This window comes from Schistocerca piceifrons, chromosome X, assembly GCF_021461385.2.
Source record: "Schistocerca piceifrons isolate TAMUIC-IGC-003096 chromosome X, iqSchPice1.1, whole genome shotgun sequence".
Classification (NCBI taxonomy): domain Eukaryota; kingdom Metazoa; phylum Arthropoda; class Insecta; order Orthoptera; family Acrididae; genus Schistocerca; species Schistocerca piceifrons.
Genome location: NC_060149.1, coordinates 651,991,078 through 652,014,870, shown reverse-complemented (window position 1 = coordinate 652,014,870; position 23,793 = coordinate 651,991,078). Strand labels below are relative to the sequence as shown.

Here is a 23,793-nt window from a genome sequence, read left to right as displayed (position 1 = left end):
AGGACAAGTACTTCGTTCTGTTAAAGATAGAAGGCCACCATTATCATCTAACGGTGTGTATAAAATTCCGTGTACCTGTGGCAAGGTCTATATTGGTACTACGAAAAGAAGTGTGAATACGAGGGTAAAGGAGCATAAAAGTCTTTTCCGACTGGGTAAAATAGATAATGCGGAACATGCACCTCAGTCCGGAGACCATAATTTCTGAAACTACAGTTTTAAGTGCTACCACGAACTTTATCCACGACTGTATAGGGAGGCTATTGAAATTTATAAACATGAAGATAATTTTAATAGAAGAGAAGAGGCCTTGAAATTAAGCGAGATACGGACAGTGGCGTTACAGAATCGATAAGTGATTTTTATCTATGACGGACTATTATCGTTAGTTACATTTTATCTTTGACTAGTTTTCTCTCTGATACTATGTGCAAGCTAGACCACGCCCCCTTCTCTCGGTATTTAGGCCGCTCTCCGACGCCCGACTTGTCAGTCGGCAGGACTCAACAGGACCAGCCATACCTCTGAGGATTTCCAACGAAACGTTAGGAATAGAAGTATTCCATGGACCACGGCCTTATAACCCGGAAGAATTATCAACAACAATGGCTTATTAGGATTTCAGCTTGCTAACACTGATGTGGTGATCACCACGCTTTTCGTGCTAACTGCACAACCTCATATCACCTGTCACATGCTGTACAGGATGCCCTATCAGGAAATTTCAGTATTCTGAGAGATGCTATAAATGATCATTTGAAGCAAAAACTTCATGAAGACATATAATCCGCTTCGAAGGGATCCAGGGGTAAACGCTTGTAAATTTTAATAATTTTATGAAATGGAGCGATGGTATTTTTCGGTGGGCTGACTGGAGGCAACAGGACTAGCAAAGCCTGACCGACATTTCCCACAAGTGAACCAGGGTACTTCTAGCTGGTGATCGGAACACCAAAGTGTTTATTGGCTTTGTAGCGCAAAAAGACCAGGGCAATGCCAGGTGTCATTTGCCACAAACCGCGGCACGTCTGCAAACCAATTGGGCCTAATGACCGCAGCTGCCGGCACGCAGTTACGTGCTTTGAAGCTGCGGTGGCAGCGAGCCACACGCTACACTTCTGCCTGCCGGCAGTGCGTGCGCCTAAAACAGGCTTATCCGCGTCTGTGCACCACGTACTTGATATTCTAGGAACATCTAGCGTCGGAATTATGTGCGAGAATAAAGTTTTATGCTACGACGAGGTGTTCTATGTGAAAGGCAAGCATTTTTTTTATGGTCAGTGTGCTGGTGATGTTGAACCCGTTAAGACTTCTATGTGTGCATGTACGTTTGTTTAGGTGTGGAAGGTCGTTATGTTACTTTGTATGATTCCCTCTTCTTTAATATATTCTTCTGTTTTAGTGACATATTTTGTGTTTTTTGCTAATTTCGAGTTTTCCATAGTGAGCCTGTTCTTGTTCATCCTGTGAATATGTATATAGAATTTTATCCTTTTTCCAGAGATGTCCGTTATTGTTTCTGTCTGTTTGCAGAGCTTTCACGACGGCCTCTTTGTCCAAACTCCCTTGCGAAAATTAGGTCCAAATATTTTCCTCAAAAATTTCCTTTCCTGCTTTTCAGTCTCTCTTGTGTTTGTTTGACCAAGAATCGTCGTATTTTCCGCAGCGTGGAGTTCCGCTAATACTACTGTGTTGTAATACCTTAATTTCGCATTGACAAAGAGAGATTTGTTACTGAAATGACGCAAAGTGAGCTTGCGTGCTTCTTGTAATGTTGAGATTCTTCCTTGATTGGGACTATTGTGTTCAGTCCTGATGTCTGGATGGTCTCTCCTAGATACCTAGATTTTTTAAAGTGTGTAACTTAGAACACTTCCCTTCAACGACTTATAATGGAAAGATTATCTGGAAGCTTCCTCCGATCTATTTAATTTCCACGTAGGAAATTCGTACGCCAGTTTGCTGTGAGCTTTCGTGACACTTCTCCAGGACAAGTTTGGCTTCTCCTCTAATGTTTGTAAAGCAGCGATATCGTCTGCGAAAGCCAGACACTTCATATTGATTCTCTGCTCTTTTTTAATCCCGAGTTGGAGTCCCTTTATTTCCTTTTCCCATTATTTCACAATTTTTTACAGGATTGTATTAAATGGGAGAGGGAGAGTCCGTCTGATTCGCGAACATCGGTGTGGATTTGAAATGCTTATGAAGTTTCTCCCATGAATTTAACTTTGGAGGCTGTAGCTGTTAACATCAGCTGGATAACTGCGATTGATTACCTGTCAATCGCGAATTCCTAGAAAATATGGAATAATGTTTGGCTATCTATGAAATAATAAATCTTTTTGTGGTCGACAAAAGCTACAACAATACACACGCGTAAGCTGCCCAAGAGATATTCGTTTTATTTATTTATTTAATGACAGAATAGTATCTGGCACATGCCAATGATCACTGGCGTCTGTATTACAGAAGGCAAAATATCTCTCAATATACATTTATCTCTAGTGTACAGTGTTTCCTGTTACTTAATGTGACTGCTACTTTTTCATGCATGTTAATTTGCCTTATACATGGTGTTTCTAAATTCCCGTTATGAACTTATGAGACTTGTACAGAGGAATGAGTACATAGTATTTTCCATAGGAACCCTTGTCCGGAAACGTAGCGTTTCCGTTCTAGGATGATCTCAGTTCAGGTGTTTAACTCATCCACTTCTGCTGAGGAGTTGAATTAGGCTTGACGCAATGCAATTATTGGGTAACAGTTCGAGAAGAAACATAACGAAACATCCATTTATCACTTAAGCATATTTGCTTGTATTAACATCTAAACAGTACGTGTTCACATTATTCCAAAACAAAAAATGATCCAGCATACTTTACGTACAGAACTGTACTGCTGCATTATAAAAGCTGCTCAATGTGGCGACCACCAGTGTTGTTACAGACATTGTACCTAGGGGCATGTTCTGGCATACACTCTCCATTCCACCTGGTGTCTCTTCAGTTTCTAGTGCAGCGGGCAGAACTCGTGCCAACAGAACTTCCTCCATCTCCACATGAGTCTCGTAAATTAAATTTTGCATACGACCCCACAAGAAGTGGTCCATAGGAGTAAATCCGATGAACGCGTAATCCTGTATACACTATTGCATACCAGGAAAATCAACTCTGCGGCTTTTCTCTTTTCCTCAGAAGACGTGGACGCGCTACTCATCTGAATTCAAAGCGTCGTAAAACGGAAACGACACGTTTCCGAACATGGGTTCCTCTTCAAAATGTCATGTAGTCAGTCCCCTCTACATGTCGCAGAAGTTTGTAACGGGAATTTCCTAACACCCTGTATACTGGTGTCTTAACACGTGTCAAAGACATTTGCCAATAACAGTCATATAATTATCTAGTTATACGTCAGTTTTAATTAGCATGATAATTTCGGATGTTATGTACTTGTCAATGATGATATGCCTAACATACGTATATACTCATTTAGTCGTTTATTTCATAGTTTATGTAATGATATTTCTAAACTGTATTATATGTGTTAAATACGAGGAATGCATAAGGTTAATGTTTCAGTAAAAGGTGTCTCACGAATCGAGTTACACCATTACATGCTTACGTGATTATAAAACAAATGAAAAAAGTTGCCAGATGTGTAAAACGAAAAGGTTAAATGATGCAGATAAAAAATAAATACGAGAAAAGTATAAAAAGAATGAATACTTAAAGACCAAACTGTATTTATCACAACTAAAAATAGGAAAACGACTAAAAAATCGTGCATTTGAAATAATTATGAGATCGATTAACAAATTTGACAAAAGCGAACATCAAACGATAAGATTTAAGCATCAGAAAGAAAACATAATATTTTATTAAATCATCATAATCAGACACGGGCAATTTTGGAGTTTGATTCAGAATTTAAATGTTTCGATATAGTTACATGTTGAAAAATAGAATCCGTACATATTGAAAAAATGGTTGTAAGTATGCGTGTATGTATGTATTATGTATGTATGTATGTTTGTTTGTTTCACATCTCCTCCTAAAGCACTGGACCGACTTCAACCAAACTTGGTACACTTATTACTTACTGTCTGCAAAGACGTTGTTGGCGTAAAAACCACCTGCCTATCAAAGGGGTAGTGGTGGGTGTGGAAAAGCAGTGTCGACCACGACGTGTGGAAGCACAGATTTTATTAATCCAGTATTTGAGAATGAGAGCACTTAGTGACTCGCAACAAACTTTAACATAATTTCAAACTTTTACGAGAATTTCTCTCACCCACAAAATGATGAACGGGAAAAAGTTTATCGCTTACTACATTTTCGACGTTCGTGCAATATAAATGCCACATCAGGCATGACGTTTTAATTAATTACTTCCTTATTACTAACTTTATTCGCGACACATATTGCAGACAGAATTCACATACACTATTGAATATACCTGTAAAATTATATCAGGATGCTGCATGTCTATGTCTACATCTACATCTACATCTACATGGACACTCTGCAAATCACATTTAAGTGCCCAGCAGAGAGTTCATCGAACCACCTTCACAATTCCCCATTATTCCAATCTCATATAGCGCGTTGAAAAAAAGAATACCTATATCCTTCCGGATGAACTCTGATTTACCTTATTTTATTATGGTGATAGTTTCTCCCTGTGCACATCGGCCTCAACAAAATATTTTCGCATTCGGAGGAGAAAGTTTGTGATCGAAATTTCGTAAGAAGATTCCGCCGCAACGAAAAACGCCTTTGTTTTAATGACGTCCACCTGAAATCCTGTATCATTTCAGTGGCACTCTCTCCCATGTTTCACGATAATACAAAACGTGCTGCCCTTCTTTGAACTTTTTCGATGTACTCCGTCGATCCTGTCTGGTAAGGATCCCACACCGCGCAGCAGTCTTCTAAAACATGACGGACAAGCGTAGTGTAGGCAGCCTCTTTAGTAGATCTGTTACATTTTCTAAATGTCCTGCCAATAAAACGCAATCTTTGGTTCACCTTCCCCACAACATTTTCTGTGTGCCCCTTCCAATTTAAGTTGTTCGCAATTGTAATTCCTAGGGATTTCGCTGAATTTGCAACCTGTAGATTTGACTGATATATCGTGTAACCGAAGTTTAACGGATTCCTTTTAGCGCTCATGTGGATAACCTCACATTTTTCATTATTTAGGGTCAACTGCCAATTTTCGCACCATACAGATTTCTATTCTAAATCGTTTTGCAATTTGTTTTGATTTTCAGATGACTTTACTACTCGATAAGCGACAGACTCGTCTGCAAACAACCTAAGGCAGCTGCTCAGATTGTCTCCCAAATCGTTTATACAAATAAGGTACAACAAAGGGCCTACAACATTACCTTGGGGAACGCCAGAACTCACTTATGTTTAATTCGATGACTTTCCGTCAGTTACTACGAACCGTGACCTCTCTAACAGAAAATAACGAATCCAGTCACATAACTGAGCGGATATTCCACACAAAATACAAAAATGTGGTATTGCAAATGATGAAATGTGTGTGTGTGTGTGTGTGTGTGTGTGTGTGTGTGTGTGTGTGTAAGTACAATCTAACTTCTGCACCATTTCAGTGCAGTAATGTGTTCATTGTAAATAAGTATTGTAGTAGTTCTATTACATGTTTATAACCTTATAAATAAAAAACTTTTTTATTTTAAATTCAGTGCATTAGTGTTTGTAAAATGATTCTTTCATATAGTGTTCATTAAAAAAATGACGATCATTCCACTTGGGACCTGTGGAATGTACATTAGCTTATTTGTTTCAGTTGTAAATATTTGTCATGTATTATTGTTTTTCTAACATGTTCTACATCCTGGAGGACCTCCTCACTGCGGATCAATTGGAATGAAAGTAAATCTAATCTAATATCTGCTTTTTTGAATAGGTATATTTTTCGTTTATTTTTGGATGATTTTGGGGTTACAATATTCAGTCTCGCTTCGACAACCCTGTGTTCACTAATTTTTCTATCCGTTTCGATGCTCGTTATTAGCTCACGATTATTTGTTGCTAAGAGGTCATGCGTGTTTTCACAGCCGTTTATTATTCGCATGGGCTCATGAACTAACTGCTGGAAATAATTTTCAGAGAAAGCGTTTAGCACAGTTCCGGGTGATTTTTTATGTTTATCTCCGGAATTAAACTTGTATTTTCGCCAACATATCGAGGCTAAATTAAAGTCATCGTCAACTACAATTGTACTGAAATCAAACTCAAGTTTTCTTTGAACCTTTCAGCAATCGTATCGTCTGAATTGGGAGGTCGGTAAAAGAATCCATATTATTTTTTTATTTCGACTGCCAAGGATGACCTTTGCCCATACTAACTCACAGAAACTATCTGCTTTAATTTCGTGACAAGGTATAAACTACTTCTAACAGCAACAAACACGCCATAGCCAACTGTGTTTAGCCTATACTTTCGGAACACCGTTAGACTCTCCGCAAAAATTTTCGGCTGAACTTCTCTCGAGCTTTAGCCAGCTTTCAGTGCCTGTAATGATTCGAGAATCAGTGCTTTCCATTAGCGCCTGGAGCTGTGGTACTTCCTCAACATAGCTACGACAATTATCTACGTTCTTCCTGTGTTCGGCCTGCACCGTGTGTGACTGAAGCCCTTTTTGTGTTTTCTCGAGACCCTCTAACATAAAAAACCGCCCAGTCCACGCCACCACCTGTCTGTAGTGGACTCCTGGCCTATTCAGTAGAACCCGAAACCCCACCACCCTATGGTGCAAGTCGAGGAATCTACGGCCTACAGGGTCGCAGAATCATCTGAGCCTCTGATTCAGAGCCTCCACTCAGCTCTGTACCAGAGGTCCGCAATCAGTCCTGTCGACTGTGCTGCAAATGGTGAGCTCTGCTTTCATCTCGCAGACAAGACTGGCAGCCTTTACTACTTCTGTTAGCCGCTCGAAACCATCCACATCCAAAGTGACACACACCATTGGTACTAAGGTGAGCCACCACCTGCAGTTGGCTGCACTCTGTGCTCTTCATGGCATCCAGAAGGACCCGTTCCACATCTGGAATGGCACCACACTGTATGCACAGAGAGTGAACATTGACTTTCTTCCCCTTCTTGGCAGCCATGTCCCTAAGGGGCGCCATAATGCTCCTAACGTTGGAGCTCCAAACTGTCAATAATCCCACCCTCTGTGATTGCCCAGATCTTGCAGGCCGAGATTCGTCCTCTCAAACAGGACAGGCGACTGCATTTGGCTGAGCAACAGTGTCAGCCACAGACAGCACCTGGAACCTGTTTGTCAGACTAACTGGGGAGTCCTTGCATGCGGGCCTCTCAGAAGTCTTTCGCCTGCCACGCTCCGAGGCGACCTCCCACTCGACCACAGGTGAGGGGTCAACCCCACTGCGAATAATAACTGTGCTGGCCACCAGTGAGGACCGATTGGACGACTTGGACGTGCTGGACGTCCATTGGATCCCACAGTGGGCCCACAACAGTGGCGCCCATCCACTGCAGCATCATGCCATGTAACTGAAGTCATCACAGCCTGGAGCTGAGAGTGAAGTGTCACCAACTCGGCTCACATCCGCACAAAACAATCACATTCTCTGTCTATATGAAATACCTTGGAAAACTACACTGCAAAGTTAAACAGATTATCGATTCGTGCTACAGATCTCCACTGTAGACACTGACTAAAACGCAACAACTGTGTCTAATAAATTAGATTAATAGTCAGAGATTCAGAAACGGAACTACCGAAGCACTCAGGTGATACTAAATAATTTGCCCTTGATTAGGAACTTGTAAAATGTCACAAAATCCGTTTACTTTCCGATGTAAACGAAAACACGAGAGCTGTGGCTTTTAGATATTAAATTAATACGCAGAAACTCAATAAATTAAACTATCAAAGCACGCACATGAAATCACACAATTCGCTCCTGGTCAGGAATTCGTAAAGGTCACAAAATCGGTTACTTCCCTGTTGCTGCGTCTGCCTCAGCCGGTCGCTGTTGCCTGACTGAACACATTAGTTGCGTCCGTCTGGGGCATAAAGGTAAATCAGTAGTGGCAGAGCACAGCCTCAACAAGGGACGTATGTTCTAATTTGAGAAATCAAACATGTTGTGCCGAGCTAGATACTTTTGGGTGAGCATCATCGAAAAATCAATTGAGATAAGGCTCCATGACAATCTTGTCAATGTTTGGCATGAAGCCCTGCACTAGCAGCTATATGCCAAGACCGGACCCAGCAGTTCACGCTTCGCGAGTAGGGGCAATAATAAACACAACGAGGTCGCTGAACTCCGCACCTGGGGACCTGGGGAACGGGTGGGGAGACAGGCCCACCCTATCTCGCCACTTCACCAGAAAATGATGAGAGTGACAGTCATCCAAACGTCACGGAATCCCGAGATGATTTTATCAACTCAATTAGTATCTTTGGATGTTAATCACATCGCCATTGACAAGTAAAAGACTACACTTATGCAAAAAGAATGTGCTACTTAAAATCCATATAGTTAGATAATTATATGACTGTTATTGGCAAAAGTCTTAGGTATGTGCTGAGAAAACAGTATATAAGTTAAATTATATGAAAAGAAGCAGTCAGATTAAGTAATGCGAAACGCAGTACATTAGAGATAAATGTAGCCTAGAGTTGTGTATATTATACCGGCTCTACGTTCTTACTGGACGCATATTGTCAGCCAAGAGTTCTGTGTGTTGAAGAACATATCGCCTGCAGCCAGTGTTGATTTTGTGATAGTTATCCCTCAATTTTCTGTGTACATTGCAAAGACAATTACTGTTATAAAGTAAGGGACAATATAATGTTCTATTTCTGGGTGAATATACATGAAATTATCTTAGTTTTCAGGGAGTCATTAATCTGTAGTTCTTGTGGTCCGTTTGTAGGAAACTAACAACGAAAAACTGCAGAATGAAACGGATTGCCCAATAATTTCAATGTGGAAGAAGCCATGGCAGGCAAAATGTGGGCTATAATTGCCCATCCAAGCGATATCGCCGAATGCAAGAGAACTCATGAAAAATCCAAACAAAACTTTAAGGTGTTGCTATGAACCACGTGAACTGACGAAGAGCCCATGCATAAAAACAACTAACTAAAGCACAGGAGAATAGATGTAGAACTACAGCTCCACCCGTGGAAAAGGATTTTGGAGACTCTGCGGGGAACTTACCACTGAACCTCATTCGTGAAATAGTACAAGAAGATCGTATGGGAAAAAAATTATCAGATGCAAGGAAAAGCAAAATGTGGATTTATGCAAAATGTGCAAAGGGGGAAGGGGGAAAGGAGTGAGAAAGTTATAGTGTAGTGCCTTCAAAACGTGATGTAAAAACTAAAACATGTGTAAACTAAAGTACGGAACGTTCCTTAAACTTAAACTAGTACATATCTTTAAGATCAGGGACATAGTTTATGAGGGTGTTACAATTTATGCACCCATGGTGCAAATTAGGAAACCAGTTTCCTAATTTGTACTACTTGTAGGATGTTTAGAAAATTAAGCGTAGTGTGTTGGTTTTTCTCAGAATTTCCATTCTTTAAATTAGATACCAAGAACAACATCTTACAGTTAAGGATGGAATTGTTCAAATAATTTTGTAACTAACTGTTTAGTCTATAGTAAATGAAATCACGAAACTGGTACAGTTCTGTCTTCTATAATGCAGATGCCACTGATGATGAAGATGCGGCCGACACTAGTCTGGAAATAAATAAATAAATTAAAGTAAACTCTACTGGGCAGCTTACGTGTGTATTCACAACACTTGCAGTGGAATTAGAAATATATGTTTCAAGGTACTGCGTCTGGGACTACAAGCAGTGAGGTGTGAGTAATTTGGTGTAAAAATGTGAAATCATACACTTGTGAAGAGTAAAAACCCGGAAAGGGCGAATTATTGACAATAGCGTAACAATGCTGTTACCGGAAGTTACTTTCTGAATCACTGGCGGGAACTTGTGTGGGAACATCCAAAGTTAAAACTGGAAAGGGTGCTGGGGCGGAGTAATTTTTGGCGTGAGGCAATTTGCCCATTTCCGAAATGTTGTATATTTCTTAGCCTTATAAATTAGCGCTTCACCCAATTTAAATTTCTTGTTGCTTTTAGTTGACTTATTTTTTCTTGCAAAATCGTATTGCACCATTTTTACGTAGCACAAATTACGCATTTACGCCATCATGAATTTTTACACATTAAAAGTGGAATTTTTACGCTATCTTGGGTTTTTCCCCCAATTTTTACCGAAAATATTGAAAGGTGGCTGGAGTGACGTTATGACAGCCATCTTTAATCACCAGAACCATACGACGTCGATTGCATCATAAATACCACTCAACTATTATTGCCGAATGCCCTGAGGGAGAGAAAGTAATTCAGGCACTACAACTTCATCGATGTAGTGGTAGATAGCTTTCAATATGAAGTGGCTATGATTGCATGTTGTGCCTAGCAGTGTGTAATGGGACACCCTTTTCTAACGTAACCTTTTTTTATACATGTACCCGATACCAGGATTAATCCCGAATCTGGTATAGGTGAACATTCTCATCTGTTTCACTGAAAGAATTTCATTTGATTTTGTATACGATAGAAATATTTGAAATTACGCAGTATCTGGCATATTTAAAATTCTTATTATTAATTGCACTATCTAACGCTAATTATTAAATTTATTTCTGGACTCATTTATAAAATAATGTTATAACTTGGTGATGATTCTTCTTTTGTTGAGAATGTATGTAAACTCTTTCGCTTTGTAAACTCCTTGGAATATTGTGAGTAACGCAAAATGCTGGGAGTAGTGGGCACGCCTCTGATGGAAAAGCACGTGTTTTTTAATTTGGTCTACAGCAATGTATGGTTGTATGAAAATGGATATTGTGAAATCAGTGTGATATAGAAGGACGGGATAAAAGAAAAGAAAATCATAGCAACAGATAGTACTTCATCAGTTATTTAGTCACCAGGAAACCGCAACGTTAAATCAAAATTTCAGCCGCAAAAATCTACCCCTAGACGCCAGAACTGGAGGTAACAACAAGAGAAAATGAAGATAAGTAAAAATTTTTTCTTTTGTATTTCTTACGCCTCACGAAGTTTCCAAAACTTGTGCAGAGACAGAGAATTTTAATAGTGATGTATGGGAGTGAAGATTACAAGTGCCACAAAACATGACATGCAATGTTTATCGGCTAAGCTGCTTAACAATTCAGGTTGACAGCTGCGGTCTTACACAAACGTAAATAGGTACTTCCAAAAGCAAGTTATACATGTCGTCCCACGCTAATACCACAGTGCAACAAGAGTAGAGCCTTGTCAGAAGTGAGTACATGTACCAGATTTCCTGCAGACACAGTTCTGCTGCGGTACGGATATCGGGTGCCTCACAGTGTGCGTGTAAAGCTGCGCGGTAAGTGGAAACGTACTCCAATGTTGCAACGATCGGGACGGTGTGATTCTTGAATGCAAAAGTCTAAATTGCACGCAGATTCAACTCGAAATCCTGGAGGTATATGGAATACGTGTAATGTCGCGTCCAGCTGTAATGGTTCAAATGGCTCTGAGAACTATGGGACTTAACATCTGTGGTCATCAGTCCCCTAGAACTTAGAACCACTTAAACCTAACTAACCTAAGGACATCACACATATCCATGCCCGAGGCAGGATTCGAACCTGCGACCGTAGCAGTCGCGCGGTTCCGGACTGAGCGCCTAGAACCGCGAGACCACCGCGGCCGGTCCAGCTCTAATGAAATTGACCAGTTTGATAAAGGCCGCACAGACGTGGGTGACTTTGATCGGGAAGGAAGGCTGTCGACATCGTCAAGAGACGACAACGACCATGCAGCCTTTTCGGCAAGCCGAAAGAACATCTGGGGAGAAAGAGATTTTCCAAAGATGAGATCGTTCACACAGCAGTGCCCGAATGGCTGCGTGACCAAGGAGTGGATTTCTATCGTCGAGGAATCGACAGATTGGTAGAACGTTCCGACCGCTGTTTGCAGAGACTTGTAAAGTATGTCGAGAAAGATTCATGTTTCTATGTCACTTTGAGGTGTAGTGCAGCATTCAATAAAAGTTACGTGGCCTGAAACAATAATTTGTAACTCAATTTTTGAAGTCCTCTCGGAGCAATCACAGTTGTGAAGGTCGATGCGAAAGCTGTATGGAAATACTAAATTTCTGCACTAAGCACATCGTCGTACATGTTCCCATTACAATCATAGTCATATATAGTGTCTGGATAATAGATACGCAAAGGCATATGTGCCACCGGTTCAGCCCACTGCAGACAATATTAAACTTACGACGTAGACGCTTCGCGCCAACTATGAAAACGGAAGTACACTGCCCGTTACGATATGCAGACTAGACAGTGGTCATATTACGCTGTGATCGCTCCGCGTGGTTCAGTAACCACTCGTTGTTGCGCGCAGCCGTCTGTATCTATTAGTTCCACATTCGCATTACTGCCCGAGCTGCATGCCATTTATGAGCCAAAATGTTTGGGTATGTCAAACCCATTTCCCGAAGACAATTCATTCTGTCTCGTTCAAACTCACCTTCTGATTTATTCTGAGAGTTTTATACCGAATAACTCATTTAGAGGCGGATCTGATCCCACATGGTACACAAAACAGGTCAGAACACTGTTGCAGTAGCAACGAAATAAAGAATGCAAAATTTAAAAGGACGCAAAATCTCCACCATTGACGAAGTTTTATAGATGCTCGAAATTTGGTGTGGATTTCAATGCGAGAGGCTTTTAATAGTTTCCACAACGAAACTCTGTCTCGAAATCTGGCAGAAAATCCAAAGAGATTCTGGTCTTACGAGCAGTAAACCAGCAACAAGACACAACAATACCTTCACTGCTCGATAGCGATGGTAACGTTACCAGTGACAGTGCCATTAAAGTAATTACTAAATGAGGTTTCCCAAAAGGACTTCACCAAAAAAGACGAAGTAAATATTCAAGAATTCGAATCAAGAACAGCTGGCAACATGACTAACTTAGAAGTAGATTTCCTCAATATAGCGGTCCGCCCCCGGTATCTGAGTGGTCAGCGCGACAGACTGTCAATCCAAAGGGCCCGGGTTCGATTCCCGGCTGGGTCGGAGATTTTCTCCGCTCAGGGACTGGGTGTTGTGTTGTCCTAATCATCATCATTTCATCCCCATCGACACGCAAGTCGCCGAAGTGGCGTCAGATCGAAAGACTTGCACCAGGCGAGCGGTCTACCCGACGGGAGGCCCTCGTCACACGACATTTCATTTCAATATAGCGAAGCAACTCAGATCGCTTAATAAAGGCAAGCCTTCCGACCCAGATTGTATACCAATTAGATTTCTTCCAGAGTATGCTGATACAGTAGCTCGATTCCTAGCAATCATAGACAACCGCTCGGTCGACGAAAGTTCAGTATCTAAAGATTGGAAAGTTGCATAGGTCACACCAATAATTAAGAGAGGAAATAAAAGTAATTCAGTGAATTACAGGTCCGTATCACCGACGTCGATTTGCAGCAGGATTTTGGAGCTTATACTGTGTTCGAGCATTATGAATTACCTCGAAGAAAGCGATCTATTGACACACAGTCAGCACGGATTCAGAAAATAACTCTCTTGTGCAACACAACTAGCTCTTTATTCTCATCAAGTAATGAGTGATATCGACAGGGGATATCAAATTGATTCCATATCCTTAGATTTCCAGAAGGCCCTTGACATCGTTCTTCACATGCGACTTCTACTCAAATTGCCTGCATACGGAGTATTATCTCAGTTGTGAGACTGGTTACGTAATTTCCTGCCACAAAGGTCACAGTTCGTACTAACTGACTGAAACCAATCGAGTAATAAAGAAGTAACACCTGGCATTCCCCAATGAAGTGTAATAGGACATCTGCTGTTCCAGACCTACGTAAACTATATAGGAGACAATCTCAGCAGCCCTCTTAGATTGTTTACAGATGATGCTGTCATTTGCCATCTTGTAAAGTCAATAGATGATCAAAACCAAATGCAAAAATATCTCTTTAGTGAGAAAAGTGGCAATTTAAGTAATGAACAATGTGATGTCATCCACATGAGTTACAAAAAGAATCTGTTAAATTCCGGTTACACGTCGCTACGAATATTCGGATTTAGCTTATGACATGTTCAATATGCCTGACATCATTGACGATAATGTGACGCAGACGAATACTGAAATTCTGCACGACCCGCTGAAGTGTAGTAACATAGATGCTGTCGACGTCCTGACCGGCTGTTTCCAGCTCAGCCATGGTTTTGGGGTTATTTCAGTACACATGGTCCTTAATATAGCCCCAAAAAAGGGGTCGCATGGGTTCAGATCCGGAGAATATGGCTGCCAATCGAGGCCGATGCCAGTGGCCCCTGAGTGCCCACGAGCCAGAATGCGGTCCCCAAAGTGCTCCTCCAGGACATTAAATACTCCCCTGCTTCGATGGGTCGATCTCCGTCTTGTATGAACCACATCTTTTCGAAATCAGGGTCATTCTGGATAATGGCGATGGAATTATCTTCCAAAACCTTCACGTACCGTTCGGTAGTCACCGCGCCATCAAGGAATATGGCACCGATTTTTCTGGGACTGGACATTGCACGCAACACAGTCAACCGTTGAGGATGAAGAGACTTCTCGATCGCAAGATGCGGATTCTCAGTCGCCCAAATGCGCCAATTTTACTTATTGACGAACCCCTCCAAATGAAAGTGGGCTTCGTCGCTAAACCAAATCATGCATGCGCATACTAATTCCCATCACGCCCCGCGGCCAACCTTGCAGTTTCAACGTCCTAGCACAAGCCGTTCAGATGTTATCACGATTTTATTTCATATAGTTCAGTAACACAGGTCTACAAAAATATTTTTTTAAACTTGTTTCAAATTTGATAGCTGACTTTTATGTACTTTTCAAAAATGCAATTCATTTTTTCTATCAAGTCAGGTTTTCTCACAAAAAAGGGAGTATTTTGGGTATAATAGAAAAATACAAGCATTTATCACATTTTTTCCAACGTTATAAAATTTTATTTTATTTATAAATCACGTTGTAAACTACATTTCCAGTACACTTCCATTTCTCTTGAAGCTCATAAGTTCTTACAACAACGCTTTCACTTTCTGTCGAAGCTTCTTTTATTGATTTTCCGGCTGTGGAATCGTCGAGGATCATCTATTTTTATCATTCAGCAGTAGTCCGCTACAATGTTAACGTTCCATCTTCCTTGACATCTTCTTTCCATTTCTTTGATATCTTGGTGCAATGTTTCGCCCTGATCTTCACTTACATCATCAAGGTATGCAGGGAAGTAGTCAAGATGTGAGTGGAGAAAATGAACTTTAATGCTCATGTTACAGTCCAGCTTCTCAAAGTTGTCGAGCATGTCTGCGACGATTTTCTTGTAGCTTGGATCTCTTTTGTTTCCTAGGAAACCCGTAACAACTAATTTAAAAGATGTCCAAGCCGCCTTTTCTTTTCGTTCCATTTTGTCCTCAAAGTTGGTATCTGTCATTAGTTTTTTAATGTCTGGTCCGACAAAGATTCCTTCCTTTAGCTTTGCCTCGGATAAACCAGGAAACTGACCACAAAGATATCTGGAACACTCCCATTCTTTTGGCAATGCCTTAACAAATTGTTTCATCAGCCCAAACTTAATGTGAAATGGTGAAAGTAACACCTTTTTGGATTCCACAGAGCTTTTCCTCTCAACATTTTAAACCCCTACCGGTAAGGTTTTCCTCAAGGGCCAAGCTTTTTTTATGTAGTGTTGCTTTCTGTCGCTACTGTTCCATTCACAGAGAAAGCAAGGGAACTTTGTTTAGCCACTTTGTTGACGAAGCAGCATTGAAATCACTTTTAAATCACCACGTAGTGTCCATTTGTGGTCTGAGTAACACAGTTTACTTAAAAGCAGTTCAAGATTTTCGTAACAATCTTTTAAGTGAACCTAGTGTCCAGCTGGTATAGAAGCATACTTATTGCCATTGTGTAGAAGTACTGCTTTAATGCTTCTTTATGAATAATCAATAAAAAGTCTCCACTCATCAGGAGCATATTCTATTTTGAAACGTGTCATAAGTCCAGGAACATCACTGCAAAACACCAGGTCCCCGTCTTGAGAGAAGAAAGATACAAACTCCTTTTCCCTCGATCGATACCAAGAAAAGGATGTACTCGGAGCCACCATATGTTTATCTTTCAATCGAGATCCTAAAACCTCTGCCGATTCTTTAGAAAGGCCTAGGTCTCTAACTAAATCGTTCAATTCACATTGTGAGAATGGAATGGGATAGGTTATGCCAGGATCGTAGCAGTCTGTGTCTTCTTCACTATAACCTTGCTGAGCCAATGGATCTTGATCATCTATATCATCCAAAGAATCTGGAGGAGAGGGTAGTAGTACTTCAGGTCCATGAGGAATAGGGCGAATGGCTGATTGAATGTTAGAGTAAGAAATATCCTTTTTGTTTTCCAAATTGAAACCTCGTACGTTGAAAGAACAAAAATAGTAGTCATCACTATGATTTTTGGGCTCCCTCGAAACCATTGGTATTCCAAAACGTAAGGATTGCTTTTTACGTTGAAACCATTGCTTCAGTTCTTCAACACACACTGAACAAACTTTGTGTGGGGCCCAAGGCTTATGTTGATCGTCTAACTTTATACCAAAGTAGGTGAAATATACTTTTTCAACAAAATCGGAAATGTTTCTTTGTTGCTTTTTAACGGTATAGTTACCACAAATGTTGGAGAAGCTATCTGGCGAGTTTATACATACTCTGGTAGCCACTGTCCATTGTCCATAAAACAACTTCACAACACAAGAAAACAATCACTACTTTAAAGCACTAGTAACAACAACACGTGAACAGCACAGAGTGAAGAGGTACTGTGAACTGAAGGACAATAGCAGAAGCTGGAATGAGATTTTCACTCTGCAGCGGAGTGTGCGCTCATATGGTGGTGGTGGTGGTTAGTGTTTAACGTCCCGTCGACAACGAGGTCATTAGAGACGGAGCACAAGCTCGGGTTAGGGAAGGATTCGGAAGGAAATCGGCCGTGCCCTTTCAAAGGAACCATCCCGGCATTTGCCTGAAACGATTTAGGGAAATCACGGAATCGCTCATATGAAACCTCCTGGCAGATTAAAACTATGTGCCGGACCGAGACTCGAACTTGGGACCTTTGCATTTCGCGGGCAAGGGCTCTACCATCTGAGCTACCCAAGCAGGACTCACGCCCCCTCCTCACAGCTTTACTTCTGCCAGTATTAATAGCAGAAGCTCACTAGTTGGTGATGGCCGGGGAAGGAGCAGCGCGACAGACAGGCACTGACATGAAAATACTGCTGGTTTCTCCTAATTAATCTTTATTTTACGTATATCTAGTATAAAAACGGCTAAATAACAGTTTGTGGAGATCCTAAAACCCAAAATTCAAGCTCACTTCAGTGCTGAAATATCGAAAACAGCTAAAACTAGACAATCAGTTTGTGAAATAACTGTACGTGATGGAATTTTTTCACTATTTTTCCCGAAATCAGCGTTGAAAATACTATAAAAATCACTTCATAAATCTGAAACAATTTTTACGTCGCAGGCCTGTGTAATTGTAACTGTGTAAATACCTAGGAATAACAGTTCTGAACAACTTAAACTGGAACGATCACGTAGGTAATGTTGTGGAGAAGGCGAACCAAAAACTGTGTTTTATTGGCAGAACACTTAGAAGATACAACAAATCCACTAAAGACTGCCTGCGGTATGCTTGTCCGTCTTCTGCTACACATAGCTGAGCGCAAGACTGTCAACCCGTTATTCGTTAATTAACGAAGTTAACTTTTCGATTAACGGACTAACTTTTAAGTTAATTTTTAAAAAACGTTAACGGAATCTTTAACTTTTGTTAACTTTCTTTGGTTCGTTAATCGTTAATTAGGTATCTATCATTTATGATGAAAATAATGCTGCTCCGCCCGCGGAAATTATGTTTGACAAGCTGGGGTCATGTAGGTGTGTGGCTACGCGAAGGTGCACTCGATTGATGTAAAAAAAAAAAACAGAGTACGAGGGAAAATAACTGGGTGTCGGCTGTTTATTGCTGGGTTCGCCTTAAGTAGACTACTACTTTTTATTATTGAACTAACTGTGGAAAATAACACATGGAATCGGATTCTAGCTCCACAGCTAAAAAAATAATCCTTGCCCGCATTTAAGTTAGTACATTAATTTTATGAATGCCTAATGTCTGTTCTTTCGGAATCCGCAGCTTTGCTACATGCTATGTAATTGAAGGTGGAGGGAGGAGAAAGGAAAGGGACTTACGATAACAGCTGTGTTGGGACTTAGTGAGGAATCACCAGCGACGAGTGAAAATGTGTGCCGGATCAGGTCTCGGACCCGGGATCTACAACTTACTAGGTAGTTGCGTTAACCACTGCACCACCCTGATACGGTGTTTGCCGCAAATGCGCGAACTATATCGGTACGCTTCCTGGCCGGCTCACATTCCCACCTAACGCCACCTAGCCGCAAACTCCGCCTTCAATTATGTATCCAGATCGGGAGCACAAATACTTTTCCATTGTGTTAGCCTTAATGGTTAACGCTTCGGTCCTTAACAATTTGAAACAACCCATTAGGAGAGCACATGAATCTCGATACATACAGTTCGAAGAAACAGAGAAGGCACGATGTGGTCTAGAAAAGTCGAAAAGAAAAATCAGCCTTGGGAATTCAGTTACCGACGGCGGAGCCAGTAGCAACAAAACCGATTGAAAGAATACGACAGAGAAGCCCTGGAGAGGCTCTTGGCAATGCAGCAATTGGCAGTGGTATGTCTCAAGATAGTGTGGACGAATGCGTAGTAAACTTTTTTATTACGAACATGATTCATTTACCTGTCGTCGAATAGAAGTCGTTTGAGAAGCCGATAAAAACTTTAAACCTCAGATAACGTTCAGTTTCGAAGAGAAAACTTGGTAGACGCATCGTTGATGAGCATATTCGATTAAAGCAATATCTTATTGAAAGATACTACCTGATTCTCTTGTATTTTTATTCTCCTGTGATTTGACAATGATTACTAAATAATTATAAAACTGAATTATTAAACCATTAAACTGTTTTTTATTTATCTTCCTCCCTAAACTTCCCCAACCAAAACATTTTTATTTAAGTAACCGCAATACGTTTGATTCACTTGCCATTTCACTATACCACGACAAAGTTTACTGTTACGAGTTAACGATTAACGATTGATTTTAACTTCTGATAAATTTTCTGTAAAATAACGCTTTAATGTTTAGCGAAGTTAACATTTTTAGTAACGGATTAACGATTAGCGAAGTCAACTTTTTGATTAACGTTACCCAGTTATGCTGCTAGAGTACTGCTGCATGGTGTGGGATCCGCGTCAAATACGACTGACGGAGGACATCTAGAAAGTTCAAAGGTCAGCTCGTTTTGTACTACCTCGAAATGGAGAAGAGAGTGTCACGGATATGTTACGCGATTTTGGTTCCAATGGTTCAAATGGCTCTGAGCACTACGGGACTGAACATCTATGGTCATCAGTCCCCTATAACTTAGAACTACTTAAACCTAACTAACCTAAGGACATCACACAACACCCAGTCATCACGAGGCAGAGAAAATCCCTGACCCCGCCGGGAATCGAACCTACGCGAGTTTGGGTGGTAATCATAAAACAAAGGCGGTTTTCGACGCGGCGAGATATTTTCACGAAATTTCAATTTCCAACATTATCCTCCGAATGCGGACATACTTCTCTGACACCCACTTACATGGAATGAATGATTATCGTTAAAAAAAAAAGAGAAAACAGAACTTTCACCGAGAAGTTTAAGTGTTCGTTTTTCCCGAGCACTGTTCGAGAGTGGAACTGTAAAGAAATAGTGTGAAAGTTGTTCGATGAAATCTCTGCCAGGTACTTAAGTATTGATTGCAGAATAGTCATGTAGGTGTATACACAGATGCTTCCACGTTTCCATTTCATTTTACGAGACTTTCGTGTCTTAACTTGGAGCAACACCGACATTTCCGTTTACACAAGAGAGAACTTAGCTCTTCACACAAGTTCTTCGTCTCCCTGCAACCTTAAATATATATCGCTGGAACAATTCTCTCCGCGTTTGTACGCTTTCTGAATATTGCCATTTTCATAATTTCTATAGCGAACTGTGTGAGCATGGACATCTGTGAATCTGAGTCTGACTGGCTTCGCCAAACATTGCCGACCTGCTATATGTTACGTAATCTTCCTTATCTATTAAAAAAGCGTAACAATTTTTATTGTGATGTACGTTGATAATGCCCAAGGGAACGAAATTAGCTAATTGCTAAATAATGAAATAGAGTGCTTATTTAAAAATAAGACAACATTCTACGCAGAAAAAGACTTCCTGTAAGGTATGTTACATAGACAGCAAACTAATAGTGGGTACTCATTACACTTCACTCTCTCGAACTCGCAAGAACCTTCAGCTCATAATGAATATGAAGAACAAACACGTGATTTACTGGCCGTTGCTGTGTTTACGAAAGACTCAAACAACAGAAGTTATTTTGCGTTGTAAGCTGCGTATTCTTTGATATTTTATGGTTGGAGAATCTCACTCTGGTTCCCTAATTGTACAGAAAGAGACATAAGCTTTGGAGATTTTGAAGACGTGGCAGAGGGGAAGACTTGATGCGAAAAATCAATGTCCCAACGCCAGTCAGATTTTAAATGAGGGTAACGAAAGGCAATCCACCATAATTAATGCAGCATTCCTCACAAATGGTCTCAGTCAAAGTCCCCTAGAAATAAACAGGACTATCTCTAAACAAAGATAATTTTACATTTGACTTATATTTCTCCACAAAATTAACGCAGTCATCAGTGTCCTATTACATCAACGCAAAGGGTAAATCATTTTAAACATTTGTAAAAGCAACTGAGCTACGGTAGGACCTCTACAAGTAGGAAGTACAATAAAAAATATGTTTAAGATGTCTATATCACCGAAATCGCTTCACTCTTTATTGTCATCTTGAAGTCGGCAGGGATTCTGAGATTATTCTTGGTCCTGTGATTTTGATGCGGATGAGTCACTTACTGATCCCCACAAAATCCCCATTTCCTTCGATGAATTGTTTCTCTCTTAGTCGAAAAACCCAATTTTAAGTCGTCATGCGCTTTGCTCGCACTATTCCGTTCGCATGTAGCTTCCACCTTCATGGACCTGGCAGAAGAATTTCTGACAGAGCGTAGTGTGAAAGTCTTGTTGCTCAACTTATCCAGCCTGGGTTTAGGCCATATCAGTCTTGGGTGGATCCACTACTGGAGATATCGACCTTCCAGAAAAGTCAAGAAGCTATGGGAACCGAAATAGGATAATTACCTCAATCTTTGCGTAAAGATGATGACCGAGACACGCTATGTACCAAACATGTCAATTCCAGTTGTATGCACATATTTCAGAAAACGGTCCGTTTCAATGACATACGTAAAACTAAACCGACTCATGTTCTCCTTTTTTTAAGAAATAAGATTTTGTGCTAATGTCAATGTTTCTTACGATGTTTTCCTATATGATAGGTTACCAACACACAGCAGTTACATAACACGATCAACTGACATCACATGGTGCCCACGTTTTACATGCTGTTTCGTATACATGAATAGTAAACAACGATTGTGTTTCAATTGAGGCGTACACCCATCCTCCACGCCTAACGGGTCAAGCTATCTGACTATTTAGTATGAAGTACTGATGGTGTTTGAAGCTGTGCCGCAGACGATTCGTGAAGCAATGCGGGTTCAGCAACGACGGGGTGCTGGCACGCTTTTTAGTTCCAATCCGAGACCATCTCGACTCAATACTGGGTCACGCAGCACTAAACATATAATCCAAGTAGCTGTATATGTTCATCAACAATCGGGAAAGGACAACGTACTTAACAACCAAGGTCCTCCGACTTAATTTTTAAGACTTTTTTCTTGTGGGACTAGAATAGGCTGCTGTACAATCTAAGAAAGACCAGATTGCTCCAGTTATGGGTGACGCTGAAATGATTCATCACACACTAGGTATATTCGATCCAACGTATCAGAAGTTAAAACGCAGATACAGCTAGCGCAGAGAACGTACAGTTAGCCAGATAGAGCAGCTCTTGTAGTTAATTATGAAACGTAACCAATTATTAGCACAAGCTAGTTTCTCAGTGAAATGTAGTCCACAGAGTCCTATCTAAAGCCTTTATAAGTGTGACACAGAGGCCATAGAACACACTGTACGTAATTATTTGACAATAATTTTATAATGCGCATCAATACATAGTTCTTCAAACAGCCGAACCATTATAGTCAGCTAAGAGACAATTTTACAGAAATATGTACTCGAAAATGGTAGCTTTAGCTTTTATGTAAAGCATTCATGTTAGAAAATAAATTAATTTTACAAAACAAATAATGAAAGATACACTACTGGCCATTAAAATTGCTACACCAAGAACAAATGCAGATGATAAACGGGTATTCATTGGACAAATATATTATACTAGAACTGACATGTGATTACATTTTCACGCAGTTTGGGTGCATAGATCCTGAGAAATAATAACGGCCTTGATACGCCTGGGCATTGAGTCAAACAGAGCTTGGATGGCGTGTACAGGTACAGCTGCCCATGCAGCTTCAACACGATACCACAGTTCATCAAGAGTAGTGACAGACGTTTTCAATTGGTGAGAGATCTGGAGAATGTGCTGGCCAGGGCAGCAGTCGAACATTTTCTGTATCCAGAAAGGCCCGCACAGGACCTGCAACATGCGGTCGTGCATTATCCTCCTGAAATGTAGGGTTTCGCAGGGATCGAATGAAGGGTAGAGCTACGGGTCGTAACACATCTGAAATGTAACGTCTTCTGTTCAAATGCGAACAAGAGGTGGCCGAGACGTGTAACCAATGGCACCCCACACCATCACTCCGGTTGATACGGCAGTATGGCGATGACGAATACACGCTTCCAATGTACGTTCACCGCGATGTCGCCAAACACGGATGCGACCATCATGATGCTGTAAACAGAACCTGGATTCATCCGAAAAAATAACGTTTTGCCATTCGTGCACCCAGGTTCGTCGTTGAGTACACCATCGCAGGCGCTCCTGCCTGTGATGCAGCATCAAGGGTAACGGCAGCCGTGGCCTCCGAGCTGATAGTCCATGATGCTGCAAACGTCGTCGAACTGTTCGTGCAGATGGTTGTTGTCTTGCAAACGTCCCCATCGGTAGACTCAAGGATCGAGTCGCGGCTGCACGATCCGCTACAGCCATGCGGATAAGATGCCTGTCATCTCGACTGCTAGTGATACGAGGCCGTTGGGATCCAGCACGGCGTTCCGTATTACCCTCCTGAATCCACCGATTCCATATTCTGCTAACAGTCACTGGATCTCGACCAACGCGAGCAGAAATGTTGCGATACGATAAACCGCAATCGCGATAGGCTACAATCCGACCTTTATCAAAGTCGGAAACGTGATGGTATGCATTTCTCCTCCTTACACGAGGCATCACAACAACGTTTCACCAGGCAACGCCGGTCAACTGCTGTTTGTGTATGAGAAATCGGTTGGAAAGTTTCCTCATGTCAGCACGTTGTAGGTGTCGCCACCGGTGCGAACCTTGTGTGAATGC

The 23,793-nt window shown here is 41.0% G+C and overlaps 1 protein-coding gene across 1 annotated transcript in view; it reads left to right on the top strand.

Moving 5' to 3' along the window:
* The window catches only part of LOC124722573 (transforming growth factor-beta-induced protein ig-h3-like), a 345,746-nt gene that overhangs the window by 197,091 nt on the left and 124,862 nt on the right, over nt 1-23,793 (top strand). The gene's annotated exons all lie outside the window — the stretch shown is intronic.